The sequence below is a fragment of the Hermetia illucens genome, chromosome 4 (assembly GCF_905115235.1).
Source record: "Hermetia illucens chromosome 4, iHerIll2.2.curated.20191125, whole genome shotgun sequence".
In the NCBI taxonomy this organism is placed as follows: domain Eukaryota; kingdom Metazoa; phylum Arthropoda; class Insecta; order Diptera; family Stratiomyidae; genus Hermetia; species Hermetia illucens.
In genome coordinates, this window is record NC_051852.1 from 124,806,824 (window position 1) to 124,822,264 (window position 15,441).

At 42.3% G+C, this 15,441-nt stretch overlaps 1 protein-coding gene across 22 annotated transcripts in view; it reads right to left on the reverse strand.

Moving 5' to 3' along the window:
* Nucleotides 1–15,441, reverse strand: part of LOC119653390 (dystrobrevin beta) — a 232,389-nt gene that overhangs the window by 161,977 nt on the left and 54,971 nt on the right. For all 22 annotated transcript variants that reach the window (XR_005249688.1, XR_005249689.1, XR_005249690.1 and 19 more), the window contains exon 2: nucleotides 12,947–12,995. The gene's annotated coding sequence lies outside the window, so the exon portion shown is untranslated. The remainder of the gene's footprint in view (nucleotides 1–12,946; nucleotides 12,996–15,441) is intronic.

A 15,441-nucleotide genomic window follows, 5' to 3' on the forward strand; every position in this document is an offset into this window, starting at 1 on the left:
GTAGGAGGTGGAATAGGATTCGGTAACAACTTTTTGCAGACACAGGGGAACTATTTCCAGAAAACACTAGCAGAGAGATGCTGAGGAGCGTTAACAGATGGAGCCGTATTGCATACTGTGTTCGAGTTGTTCGTGTTGCAGGAGGTTCCTTGAACTCTTTTCTCCTCTACCTTCCCGATTGTGAAACGAATTCCCTTTGATTCCATACTTATTATTGAGTGTTTGCATAATGTTTTTTGTTTTTCCTAAATCGCCAATTTATCCCCTCTACAAGCGATCGTTTACTAGCTACTAGCCTCATCAGGTTTAGGATAGGAAAAGTCTAAATCCGACGCTAAGGTAGAAGTAGTTGATCCTTAGTCTAAATCTTCAAGTAATTAAAATTCATTAAGGCGTTGTTTACTGCAAGAGCTCGAACTCAAAATCTTATCTAACCGAATTTACGTGTCAGTGGCGGTTCCACAGTATTCGTGATATAGAAAGACGGATCGCCATGTTCTGGAAGGCCAAACGAGCTTGTCAGTAGCATTGGAAGAGCAGATGCTGCAATGAGGTTCAACGTACAGCGTAGCATTGATCGCTAGGCTATGTTGTAAAATTAGTTTCCTGGGTTCCCCATGAGATACCACTCAAGAACAAGCGAAACGGACTGAACAAACAAAGACAAAAATCGGAAAGTTTTCTTTCTTATCTGGGGATGAGAAGTTGGTTCCTTAAAAAATGCTAAATGCCACAGAACCTTTTGTAAGAAGAACGAAACACCGCGATTCACATCATCATCATCATCAACGGCGCAACATCCGGTATCCGGTCTACACCTGCCTTATTAAGGAACTCCAGACATCCTGGTTTTGCGCCGACGTCCACCAATCCGATATCACTAAAAGCTGTCTGGAGTCCTGACCTACGCCATCGCTCCATCTCAGGCAGGGTCTGCTCCGTCTTCCTTTTCTACCATAGATATTGCCCTTATAGACTTTCCGGGTGGGATCATCCTCATCCATACGGATTAAGTGACCCGCCCACCGTAACCTATTAAGCCGGATTTTATCCACAATTTGACAATCATGGTATCGTTCATAGATTCCGTCGTTATATAGGCTACGGAATCGTCCATCTTCATATAAGGGGCCAAAAATTCTTCGGAGGATTCTTCTCTCGAATGCTGCCAAGAGTTCGCAATTTTTCTTGCTAAGAACCCAAGTCTCCGAGGAATACAGAAGGACTAGCAAGATCATTCTCTTGTACAGTAAGAGCTTTGACCCTATGGTGAGGCGTTTCAAGCGGAACAGTTTTTGTAAGCTGAAATAGGTTCTTTTGGCAGCCACCAACCGTGCGCGAATTTCATCGTCGTAGCTGTTATCGGTTGTGATTTTCGACCCTAGATGGGAGAAATTATCAACGATCTCGTGCCGCCTGCTCGATCTGGATGAAGGCAGTTTGTGCGTCTCGGGTCGTTCTTCCCATGATGTCGATATCGTCAGCTTAGACCAGTAGTACGGTGGACTTAAAGAGGACCATACCCCCCGCATTTACCTCAGCATCTCGGATCACTTTCTCGAGGGCCAGGTTAAAGAGTTCGCATGATAGGGCATTCCCTTGTCGTAGACCGTTGTTGATGTCGACTGATCTTGAGAGTGATCTCCCTGCTTTTATCTGGACTCGCACATTGGTCAAGGTCAACCTAGTCAGTCTTATCAATTTTGCGGGATACCGAATTCTCTCATGGCCGTGTACAGTTTTACCCTGGCTATGCTATCATAGGCAGCCTTAAAGTCGATGAAAAGATGGTGCAACTAATGTCCATATACCAACAGTTTTTCTATCGCTTGCCGCACAGAGAAAATCTGATTTGTTACTGATTTGCCTAGAGTGAAGCCTCTTGGATATGGGCTAATGATGTTCTGAGCGTATGGGGTTATCCAGCCTAGCAAGATAGCGGAGAATATCTTATAGATGGTACTCAGCATCGTGATACCTCTTTGATTGCTGCACTTCGTGATATCTCCCTTTTTATGTATGAAACAGATAATGCCTCTTTGCCAGTCTTCAGGCGTTGATTCACTGTCCCACACCTTGAGCGATCCACAACAATATCAAAATTTTACCGTCGCAAGGGGCTATTCACTGGGAATTGTTACCAAACAGCCGAACTATGACAACGGAACGGATACGAAATTACAGATTTCTTCTCATTAAAGTTATCTGAATTTGACATAAAAGAGATTTAGTTGCTATCAGACCGTTGTCTTAGATTAAAAATGGTTTTATTTAAGGAAAATAAAAACGAAAAAAACTTGTGCAGACACCAAATAGGAATTCATCCAATAGCTCTTGATAGCAAGGTACATGGTGAATACGCTCCATGGTGCTTTCTTAAACGCAAGCATTCTCTCCAGGTCACAGGTGAGATTTCTCTCAGTACTCTCACGGATTCAGTTTATATGGAAAATTTTGAAACTGGGGCCCATCCTTAGCCTATTTGTCAAGTAGTCACCGAAATAGTAGACGAAGAATGGGATGGTGAAAGGTTGGTGCATGATTTCTTTTGCTTTTTTTAGCAGCAATGGAACTGCAGCAGGGCAACGATCTCCGAATAGAATTGCTCTGATTGGTACACCTTCTCGATCTTGCCTGGATCAATAATAAAATATTGAGATGCTGGTGTATAGAAGCGAGGGTCGTGGTGAACTCTTGAAGTTTTGCTGACTCCCAGTTGCCATGATTTGCCTAACTAGTCAGTGATTTAAACGTCTGGAGCCTCCGCAGAAGACACCATGGTGGTAATGAAATGTTGATGAAGATTGTTCTTATTGAATTCGAATTAGATCCGTCTTAAGTTCCAGAAGCGTCACCGTAGAAATCCAAATGACATCGTCTGTAATGCATTCTACTTTGTATCGGGGCAATGATGATTGGTTGGTTTTAAAAGCTTATGAGAAAGCTGCCGCTTCACGCCTTTAGAGTTTATGATACCCGAGATCAAATGTGCTCAGCCAACCAGCCTTCCCTTCTAGTAGTTGTACTTCCAATTCTCAGAGGGAAGCAAAACTTTCCCAAGAGAGAGCTTCCACTATATGCTGATCCATAAGATACAATAATTTTAAGCTGATTGGAGTAGGATAATGGCTCTTTCAAGATTCTAAGGCTAGGATAGATAGTCCGTGACGGCATTTGCTGACTATGCAGGTCATGATTCTCATCGAAACATGCAGTGTCGGTCACTTCAATATTAATCTTAGAAGGTGGCAATCCATCTAGTCTCATGGAGAAGGGAACATGATGCATTGCCTTTCTCTTCATGGATCGAGAGAAAGAGAAAATCGTTCATTAATTACTTACTTCATGTCAAAACAAGTTGGAAACCGGAAGCTAAAAGGTTTTGTGTTTCCCTATATGAGAAATGATGAGTACATAACAGTTCCGTATGTTCAAAATACCAAATTTGGTGTCAGTCGCTAAAGTCGCTTGCGAGAAAAATGCGTGTGATAGACAGACAGACGGATAAACAGACAGCCAGTAAACCGTTGATTATGACGTCGGCATCTTAATTGAATAACTTAGGATCCAGTAAATTTGCACGAAATTGAGTCGGATTTCCGTGAAACTTGCCATGCGCATGTGCGATACTGTCCTCTATGCCGGCGGTACTAGGATGAAATTAAGGAGTTTTTTCAGTCAATTTCATAAAGTTGGTAACATACTATTAGCAAGTTTATTTCAGCAGATATGGGAGCGGGACATATTTTGAGGCCTAGATTTTATATGTGTGTTTACACAAAACCTAAAAAAGGCTGGAGAGAACTTAATTTAAGTTGAAATTAATGTTAGTTAATATATAAATTAAGAAAAGAACTAGGTATTGTTCCTTGTATTATTTTTATTTTCCTTCCGCATACATTGTTTCGGAGATGACGTGCCTCCTTCATCAGTGCTAGTACCTAATAATAGAATTAGGTACTAGCACCGATGAAGGAGGCACGTGGTCCCCGAAACAATTGTATGCGGAAGGAAAATAAAAATATTTACAGTATAAGGGACTTTTATATTTCACGCGAATGTCAATTTTTCTCGCTAATTGTGACGTCAACATGTTATTTGCATGACCTAAGCTGCAGTAAATTTGTGCGAAATTGGTAAGTTTGTATTGCTATAACTTTGGTAGTAATAACCGGATTTCCATGAAACTTGGCACTTTCTCACTTTAAGTCTTCACATTTTGAAACTTACGTCATAACTAATATCAGTTTCAAAAAGTATTAATCGAGACCTTTCATTTGATACCCCACATGACTACATTGATTGAAAAAAAATTTGACATCCCCTCTTTGCATGTACGGTGAGCCCCCGTTGAACTCCACGTAAATTTATATCACTCACTTTATACCGTCTGTTCGCCAAGTTTCGTTAAGTCCAACATCAAGTGGATGTGGACTTAGGATCCCTCATTATCCTAAACAATTCGCTAAGCCGTTTCGTTCGGTTAAGCCGTTTTGGAGAAAAAAGCCTGTGGCAGACAGACAGACAGTGAATCGATTTTGATAAGGTTTTGTTTTGCACAAAACCTTAAAAACAATTTTCATATTTTAGAATGTGCTTGATTGTCCCTTGCTAAAACAGAAGTTGTTCTCTCGACTCAGTCTTACCCTACACTTCACCAACTCTATGATTAGAAATACTTAATAAATCCATTCGGTCGATATTTTTAATGACTTTATCATGAGAAGGGAGCTTTCCCTTATATGGGGAATCCCATTTGAACTCAACGAAAAATCACACCATATGCTACATGCGACAGGTTTCACAGGCTCCGTACTCCAGTCTAATTTCGTAATAGTACAAGTATTTAAAATAAATCATATTGAAGTTCACCCAGGCTGTGAATCAATATTAATAAGTTTTTATTTCACACGAAGCCTTAATAATCGCTTGTGTTGACCTGTAATGACCTAATCAATCGCGGGCGCACAACCTAAATGACATGACACTCAGAGCACGCGACCGGTAAACAGAGGAACTAATTCGATTCATTCCTGTCTTCGAAGAAAGAAAGCGCGACCTTCACCTCCGACATTTTAATAGATACAATTAATATTTAGATAAAAAATATGCGCAATGAGCTAATAAGAATGGTTCCTAAATCTTCTGGTTAATATTGAGTATGATCTTTTTGTAGAATATAGCACAACTCGCTACCAAAGAAGTGGTTGACCTAAGTTTCTGGAATATGTCTTTTGATTGTATTTATTTACTCTGATCACGTTCTGATTTTTACTACCAAGTTTAACTGACTTGACACCATTTTATGTTATTTTGATGTTTCTAGAGTTTTTCTTGACGCAATTTGTTTCCCGTTTACTTTCGTCTTAGTTCTTATTTCGGGGGATAAATGTTATTCTTGACCTATTTTTCAGATGCATGCTTTGTGCGGAGAACCTGATTTATTATATTTTACATTCTTATTCAGTTTATTTGTATTCAGTTCTTATAATCCACACCATACCATCAATGATGCAAGCGACAACCCTACTACTACTAAACTACAGCAAATTGAGTGCAAATAGAAGATTTTCCGTTATGAGCTGACATTTTTATTTCAATAGCATACCCCGTATTTCGGGAACCATTTGTTCTCCTCTACAGTGTGGGATATTTATCATAATTATATCGGAATTTTTATTCAAATGTGCTTATTTTGGTGATTATTGAACCTAATTGCACATAAAGTATTAAAATATTCTCCAACTTTGCGTGCACAAACTTTTTTATTTGCTGGTTTTCTGCAAATGTCCGATTCAAATCTTCCTACTTTTGATGTCTACGTCTGCCGCATCATCACTTTTCCTAAATTCTACTGTAAATTTCATGAATGATATTGAGTCTGCAAAACTTCAGTAACGCCAGCCTTTTCCATCGAGTTTGTGGTCACAATTTCCCAAGAAGATTTTGGACAAAAGTGAGAAGAATGAATTTTCCCCGCAGATGTTACTTTATAGAATTTGTCCCTGAACCTCACGCAAGTCATTGCCAGCTTTTTGTTACAAGTCGTAAATATTGTATATTGCTGCTCCGAAGAATAGATAACACTAATAAAGGGAACAGCTGGTTACCGAAACACAGTATTTGTGATTTTCTGTCAAATAATTTTAGCCAGTAAAGAAAAACTCTCCCGCAACGGTACAACGTCGGAATACTAACTGAACACCTCCCCATCGTCAGAGAGCTAGCTTGAAACCATTTGTCATATTACTTGGGGCCTTCGGGCCTTCAAATCAGAGAATTTTTTTCACTAATGGGAGGGGAGAGAGAGAAGGGAGCCGTCAATTCAAAAAACCCTCTGCCATCCGGCTCCTCCACCTGTCGAGCTATATCTTCTTTGCAATGCGAAGAACCCAAACCTGTCCGCGTTTATTAGCGTTTCCTCGCCAATGTTATATGGAGAGAGATCCCCTGTGTTTAAATAGAACTGCTGAAAAATCCCATCACACCTTCTTCTTCTTGCGTCGTCCACAACTTCAATGCACGATTTAGTACACAATTCGGAGATCATGCCTTTCCAATCTTGTCCAGGTAAGACTGATAACCATAAGAGACAGGGTGGAGTTGTATCCGTCACACCTCATTGGGGTTTATAATCAAAAGGGAAGAGTTCTGCCCCTCGAACCAATTACTGAAAATCTTTAAACCCTACAGCAGTGATAACCGTCTTTTTGACAGTGAAGGACTTTTACACAGATCACTATTTCCATGGTGAATATGTCCCTTTAAGCAAGAAGACGCCCAATAATGTTCCTAACCCAACGTCCTACCACCAATCCTTATGCCATCCTATAGTATTTACGAGCAAAAATGAGCAGGCAATTCTAACGTAGAACATCCGGACAAAATGAGATCACAATTCCTTCACGGTAATACCAGCGAATTCAGCACGATTATTTTGTCTTTCTTTCCACTTTGAGACATACCTCCTTTATGCGAATGGTCAAATCTCTAAGGAACTTTAAGGAGTCTAATCCTAATTAGCAAGAGAGAGCACAAAAAAACGGCGGATTGGATTGGAAAGGGTGGTATTGGTACAGATATTTTCGCACATGTGCGAATTGAACATACAAACTTTTGACCTTAATCAAACCGTGAATATGAAAGAAGTAGACCTACACTGTCCATTGTTTTGTGCCGTTCGCCACGTAAACGATAGCCCCTGCCTTTCGTCCTTTTTCTTTTGTTAGCACGAGCACTTAACAAACATCCCTTCCTTTCCCATTTCGCTGACTCTATCCCCTCCGAGGTAGAGGGGAGGAAGACGGGGCGGCAACCCTGTCGGCTGAACCAAAACCAAGTGGCCGAGGAGAACCATTCCAAGTGGTGGCACCGGGAAACGCTGCATCGCATTGGCTTGCCAGCCGTGATACAGTAGTCGAATGCTTCCAAGGCCTAGCAAGGGCGATCAGACCCGAGTCTGCACGGGGACTCATCTGAAGTGGCTTCGGTCACGAAACCTTACCAGGGGTATACTGGTACCATGGGAACCGAGGTAGCCCCTGGACTCTTATACTTCAGGAGAAACCCTGTCGTATCTGAGTACAGCTCGGTTGTTTGCGATTGGCCCCCTTATGGGAGTTTCATGGTGGTTGTGGTTGTGCTCAAGCGAGAAGAGACCTTCGGGCCTCGACGTGGTGTTGCGTATCAACACGGGTGCCGTACTCCATAGTTCGGTAGAGATTTAGGTAATTCTTGCATCCACCAGTATGAATGCGAAGCCATGCACTTGGTATAGACTGGTACCGTTGTTTGCTTGTCGCAGCGGGGCTCTGATTGTGGTCACAAAATCAATCCGCGTCTTAAGAAAACCGTAGGAAAATCCTACGTTAAACAATAAGCCGTCCTGTAAGGGAGGGGGGTTCGGCCGCGAGGCTTGGGTACTCTCAATGGCTAAAGTGCAGTAGAACACAAGGCTTGACCCTATCCCCTAGCTTGCTATAATTCAGCTTCAACTCAACTTTCCTGTGTAGGATGGAATGGCGGACTTAGGAATCCTCTGATTCTCAAACAATGGTCTAGTTTAGTCTCGACCGGCTTAAGCCTGAATTTTAATTTGTCCTGTATTTTTGAATTGATATAAGGGAGCAAATGCCACCTTGTAATCACTTCGGTTTGACTGTTCCCAGGACAAATGTGAGGCAGCGTCTGGTGCCCTTGTCCTGGGCGAAATCGCAAGTCATATACTTTTTGCAACATGGTTGCTTGCCCAAAAATAAAAGTTCCGTGGGTCACAACCATGAAAGTATGTTGCTTTCCAACTGATCTGGTCTGGAGTTAGGAATCACTCGATTCTCAAACAAAAGTAAATTTTACTCGCTTTTGCTCGCATATTGAGGGCACCATATAAAAGTCATTTGCAAAGGCGTAGAATAACATTCCTCAGTACGGGACACAGTGCCTAGCCTTGTGGTACCCCCACGTGTGAGTATATGTATTCTCTAGGCCCAGGGTTCATCTCATACCAAAGAACTCCCTCCGAAAGGTAATTCTCCTCCGACCTCACATAGTATCCAGGAGAAACTGATTCAGCCAACGCATCTTTCTTATCATTTTATGGAGATGCATACAACGTCTAGGTCCAGAATCAAAACGGCACAGCGCTTACCACAATGTCCACAACCGTGCTTATTACATCCAGAGTGGGGATGCCCAGACACACATTGACTCTCGGACAGGCCATTACCTCTTTCAACAGTGGATAGAAACTTATTTTAAATGATACTTTCCCACATCTTTCCGGTTAAGCCCAACAAATAGATAAAGCAAGATCATGCTGGATTTCCTGGCTTCTTATTACGGTGATTTGATTTAGGTACTCATTCACAGCTGAGTCGACTGGTAACCAATATCTAGTTACGATACAAATCCCTCTTCCACCAATGAAATGAACCACGATTTTTCGCTGGAACAGCCCAATGTTCCAACCCCTAAACCAGTCGAACATCGTTCAATTGAACCATTCAAAAACCCTCGCACAAAAAACCTCGGCTATTATTTTTGGAATGTGTTATCTCGCGTCTAGTACTAGAGTGGTGAACATCCCCTTATATTTAGTGAATGTTGTCTTAGGGGAAGCATAGCAGCTGCAGATCTAGTTCCCTTTGATCTTCGCGGTTACGAAGCAGGCTATGGAGTGCTCCATGACTTTCTGAAAGTTATTTTCTCCGCACGACCACTATGTTGTCCGATCTGTTTGGTTTTACCGCAGGTCTGCCTACCGTAACATTATCGATCACTAATTATGGTGCAGTGAATGAAATTGATTTTCTCCGATTTGCAATGAAGACTCTGCTACATTTCGGGCACCTACTTCCTGCAATATACCAGAGATCCATGCCAACATTCCCCCTGCATAGTGTATAATTTAAATCGATTGTGCAATTGTAGGTATGACCCTCATTTCGAGCATGGGCGGTCGCTATGTAACCGAAGTAATGATATACACAGCAGATCTTCAGTCTTTCGGCTATCCAAGTGGATGGATCACTCATTTTATTCTCATTCACCTCGCTGCCACCAATTTAAGTGCCATATCTATGATAGCTTTATCATTATTGTCTGTATCCTGCCGTAATGCTTGTGTAAGGCCCTTGCAGGCGCCTGCAGAAGTACAATTACGGCCAATTCCATTTCCATTGTTGGAAAAAATAAAAGACTCGCGGCCACCAGGATCAAAGAACATTTGGGGGAAGCACGCATGGAAGAAAGGACGAACAACGAGCGAAACAAAATTGTGGTGGCAGTGAGATTTGTATCGTGATTTGACGTGGGATACCAGTTGATTCAGCTGTGAATGAGTACCTCAGTCAAATCATCTCAGACGAGCGCAATGCTGACCACATTGCCTCCTACAGTGTACTGTAGTGTACCGTTACGGTCTTGAATGAAGTGCTCTAACACACTTCAAGGCCCTGATCCAATTGTATTGTTGCGTCAACGATTATTAATATTTCCAAGTTATCACAATCTTGGTAGTTGCCGGATTTTACCTAATACTGCCAAGCATTAAGGGTCGGACGATCCTGCCTACTTAAAAACGAAAGAGGCACTGGTGGTGGTGGCCGGTGGTAGATCAGTGGGAGAATCCGTCGAGTACTCCCCGCAACATTGAGCACGTATGCAGAATGGTGTACTACTGCATGGTTTGAACCAGACTGTGCGAAAGTCCCAGGACATCAAGGGAAGCCGTGAGGGATTTAGGTACAATACCTGTAGCTGACAATATTATGGGAACTACAACCACCCGCTCGAGACGGCAAATTTCTTTGATTTCCTGAGCCAATGGCTCATAGTTCACCTTCTTCTCCACGTATTTCCGTTCAATGTTGCTATTATGGGGAATAGTAAAATCAATAATATACGCGGAGCGACCCGTCTTGTCAAATAACAGTACGTCACGTATTATTAATATATGTAGCTGATATTTTTTCGTAAATTGATGTGCTTCAAATCAGCCTTGGTCTTTCAACAAATATCGCGACGCTTTATTTCCTCGTTTGGGGAAAATAATCACCTTTGGTCGCATCCTTCTCTGGCTTCTCTTTTCCTTTAAAGCCAATTTTCACAGGCCTCCAGGTTTGCCCTTTGCGGTCCAATCCCTTTATCCCATTTACACGGACTGATTCCAACGATCTCTTTCCAGGTTTCTCCTGGTCCAATTTTATGATAAGAGAAATATCACCTAAGACTGCCACTGAGTCAGTCCCGCCCTTTCCTGTACGCTTGTAATATTAGATGCTGCAATAGTCAAGTTTTCCTTAAAGACATTCTAGGACCGTCGAATATTGACGGCCTGGGGCATGTTTGCCCAATTCCCAAAACCACTGGCTCCGGGCTCTGCACCGTAGGAAACTTCTCTTTCTCAATTTCCTCAATGGTGTATTTTGACCTTACCTTACCAAAATCATGTTCGTCCATGCATAGGCATGACGCGTGATTTTTTGTAAAATGACGTGTGAGAAATCGAAGTTCCTAGACCCAAAATTAACCAACGAAACTTTAGATACTGCCAAATACCCGGTCGGCTTTGTGTATCTGCCATGATAATGACAGCTTCAATCATCTCATCAGCCTTGTTAAACTCAGCCCTTTTTAACCGAAACTAGAACTGGCAGCACAGATTACATTATAGTCTAAACAAGATTGTCCCATATAAAGCCTTGTTGAATTCCTACTATGAAAATGTGCCTTCTTAACTCATCGTTCATTCCATACTGTAGACTTCTCTCCGGAAAGTGATTATAGAAAACATTCCTTGAATATGACAAGCCACTACCCCGACTATCGCATCTTTTACCCTGCACCAGCAGTCTAAGTTGAATTCAGTTTTAGCAACGAACTTGAACGCAACCATATCGCATTCATTGTGGAGTGACTTCACTAGAACCCATATCTTGGCTCAAACTGCTTTTTTTTCAAGGGGGGTATGGGATATTTTCCAAAAGTGCTAGCGACTAAATTAGCCCTAAACATCAACGCTAGTTTCAAAGCGCTAACGTCAAAACAAAATAAGGGCCTTGCTGTATCGGATTCTTCCACAGCTCCTCACTGGCGACGGAGGAACTGAGGTACCACCCGCATGCCATTCTCTTTGCAGTACGAAAAAGCATATTTCTTTCAAAAAGCACTGGTGGGTGCTTATGGTGATCATCGTCCTCGCAGGTGTTTTTATGCTCTCCTCTTATGCCACTATTTGGTCGTCGTTCGACTCGTTGATAAATTCTCTTTTTAGTGTGCACCCAGTCTTTCGGTCATGAAGGGTTCACTTTACAATTTACCTGTTTTGGTTACTGAGGAAAAGAATGTGCAGCATATTTCAGTAGGTCATACATTTTTTTTAGCGAAAACTGAGCCCTTTCCTCAGCCAAAGAGCGGATAATCAAACGCTCGAAACAGGCAACTTCTGCAGAATTGTTAACCCCCTATACGGATTCGTTAAAAGCAGTCAATCGCAAAACTCATTTACCTTTAGTTCTTATACCCAGACAAGTCTACCAAAGTCGGCAAGAATCAAGGGACCCATTCTTATCCAATGCACCTCGAAGCAGAACATTGTATCGGAGAAACTTGAGTGCAGCGAACTTTGACATTCTGTTCATTACATGCTATGTAAACTGCATTCTCTCTACGTTCTCCATACACATCTGCAGTCCATAAGGCGTCGTATAACATTAAGGTACACTAAACGAAACTACTCGGAGCTTGAAAACTTAAAACTTACCCTCAACAATTTACTTCCTTTTTTTTTACAGACAAACTACAAGCCATCGCCTCCATACGTCTTCGCACTTGCTACACGTAAAATCGCGAAAAACCCAACCACATCTACAAAAAGTCCTTTAACAAGGATGCAGAAAAAACTTGCATTATATCTGAAAATGTTTCATTTTATACTTGAGTTTGCATATTGTTGTTAGGACGAGATGCAGTAAAAGGACATCACGTCATATACTCTGTACTTTTTCGTGCTGCACGTTTTTTTCGGAAAAGTTGCAATGAAGAAGAAAAACACCAGAGAAATAACGTAAGGGTATACTTGCATGTGTGAACAGTTAGGAGAGTTACGTTGGCGTTTTGTTCCAGCCATTGATTTCAATAGGTTCTTATTTTATTCTTTTATGGTGTTCTGGAGAGTACTTTGGGAAAGTTGCAAAGCACAGGCTAGGATTACTAGTTGCGTAGAAACGTTGTACTTTTAGACAAATGGTTGCCGATGGATTCTCCGTAAAGGCTTTTGTTCTGGGAAAAGTCGTTGAAGTTCATGGATATTCTCAGCTAATCGTTCAGTAAACTTGAAACCATGGACGCAGATGTTTACTTGGAAAACTGAAACCCCGAATCAACGTAGGCAGGATAATAGCCTACGCGAAAACATAATTTATAAGCATTTATGCAATAAGCTTACCAAATATCCAGGACTCGGTTCAATGATGATTACAAAAGGTGAACGGCATCTGGAAGGAAGAGAAGAGTAAATTAAAAATATGCCTGAAAAGGGATTTCGCTATAAATTATCCGAACCGTTGCCACGTTTCCGCAGGATATTTTTCGAAAATACTAATTAGTTACCTAATGTCACCCAAGTTATTGCAGGGAGTTTTCCAAACAGCTTTCAGATCAAAACAGCATTGGAATCTTGGGGGCCTAAAATTGAAACTAACAATAAGCCAACTTTGGAGAGAAATTGTTGGATACGCATAAAGCTAGCACTGCTATTTTCTTCAGAATATGGTGGAGGAAGGAGGCAGCGGTTGATTGGTCACTTTTCTATTCTAAAGTGGCATTTATTCTTCCTCCGTTTACTTTATTTTTCATTATTATTTTATTTATTTAGGGTATGCGTCGGCCGAGTTGATTAAGTATCACTCAGTGCTTTAGGAATGTTTGTGTTCGCCATTGTCGCCCTTTTGTAACTTGGCTAATAATAGTAAGACTCGATCTCTAAGAGCAAGCATCATCATCATCATCAACGGCGCAACGACCGGTATCCGGTCTAGGCCTGCCTTAATAAGGCAGACAATTCGATATCCCTAAAAGCTGTCTGACGTCTTGACCTACGCCATCGCTCCATCTTAGGCAGACTCTGCCTCGTCTTCTCAAGCGCCAATAGAAATACTACGCATACACAACATTAAATTAATTTCGAAACGTTTCCTCCTTTACTACTACTCTAAGCCCACATATCCTCAACTTCCCTTGACATGAATATGTGTTTATATCGTACTTTGTTGGCGTTGTTATTATGTTATTGCTAGGTCAACTAAATGTGCAGATCTGAAATTGGATAATAATAATAATCGTTGGCGCAATAATCCATATTGGCTCAGAGCCTTCAAGACCGTAACGGTACACTACAGGGCTTCAGATCCTGCAGGAGGCAATGTGGTCAGCAAGGCGCTCGCCCTAGAATATTATCCTGATTTGATTCAGATACCCATTCACTGCTGAGTCGACTGGTATCTGACAAACAATCACGACAACAACTTCGTCTGTCACCAGTGAGGTTTGAACCTCGACCTTCTGCTACGACAGCCCAGTGCTTTAACCACTTGAGCCATCCGGCATCCGTAAAATGGTGACCTATGATGAAATGATTACGGATAAGCATTTGAAGAAGCTTCCGCGTGATTGATCGATCAATGGCTTTTTTACCGTTTGTCAAAAGAGTACATTTCTAATAAATCCTTTATTCTGTTAAGGGATAGTCGCACCGTGTCCTTAAAGTGCCAATAGAAATACTCCTAGATGAGTTGTCTTGAATAGTGGAGGCTCTTGCATAGATAATTGCATGGCGCTCAAAACTACAAGGAGAAGTCTGTGGCGCGGCAGGATCTGCAGCATTCGAAATTTATTTCGGATGTTGCGGATGCGGACGGGTAGATGGCGCTGAACGTGGAAACTCTCCACTCACGCGTTTTCAGAACGCACCGGGGAAGTGGAGAGCCAGCGGTAAAAAAGTGCCGTTGGTTGGGACAGTAAGGACCGCATGGAAATAAGTCGGTCTCTTCTGTTCCCAACCGCGAGACAGATCACTTCAGCGCGAGTAATAAAAAAGTATTGTAAGAATTAAATAAAGTAAATCAAGTCAAATCTTTACAAGTCCAATCTTTTGATTTCTTTCAATCCGATCTCGACTTTTCTATTACGAAAATTCCCCGGGCATCTCACAAGAGCGAGCTTATCGTGAGAACAGTAAAGTTTCGATTCCGTCTCGTGAAGATTAGTTAAAGTGGTGACCCCGAAGAACAGCATCCTTGGGAACTCCAGCATCAGCGATCCCAAATAAATCGTTCCCACCAGTTGCTCCGCAACAAACAACAAAGAAAGGATCGCAGTGTTTTCCCAAAATCTCGATCTTCAGCCCGGTGCGCGTAGCACATTCAACGGATTGGCACTTTTCTCGCCCGAAAACGAGTCTTGCTTTCGCTGCGTTGCTACAACGTCGGGGATAGTACGAAAACATTTCGCTCAGTCATCGCATCGCGAGCGAATCACCCAGCGCGCCCAAGTAGAGCCGAGCGCGCCCACGGCTCGAGCTGTCTAAGTGCCACAGGCGGACATTTTCGTCGCCCTTTCCTCGTTGCTCGGCCGGTCAAGTCAATCAACTGTCGAATTGCGGAACTGGGAACTCACAGGAAGGAAACGGCAGGTAGAGTCACGTAGCAGGGACAGGAGTAGCCGCGGCAACGATCAGCAGTAGCGACTGCTTATCGCATTCACGCCAGCCCGAGCCGGGAATCAACAGATCGGAGAGCTGTCCGGCCGTCATCCGCCCAACTTAAGCAGCAGCAGCAGCGGAGCCAACGCATTCCGGAACTCTTGCTTCCTTGCAGCCGAGCGGAAAATCGATAAATTTTCAATTGAAGAAGTGTTTGCGTATTCTCATCAGCCTTTGTCAAA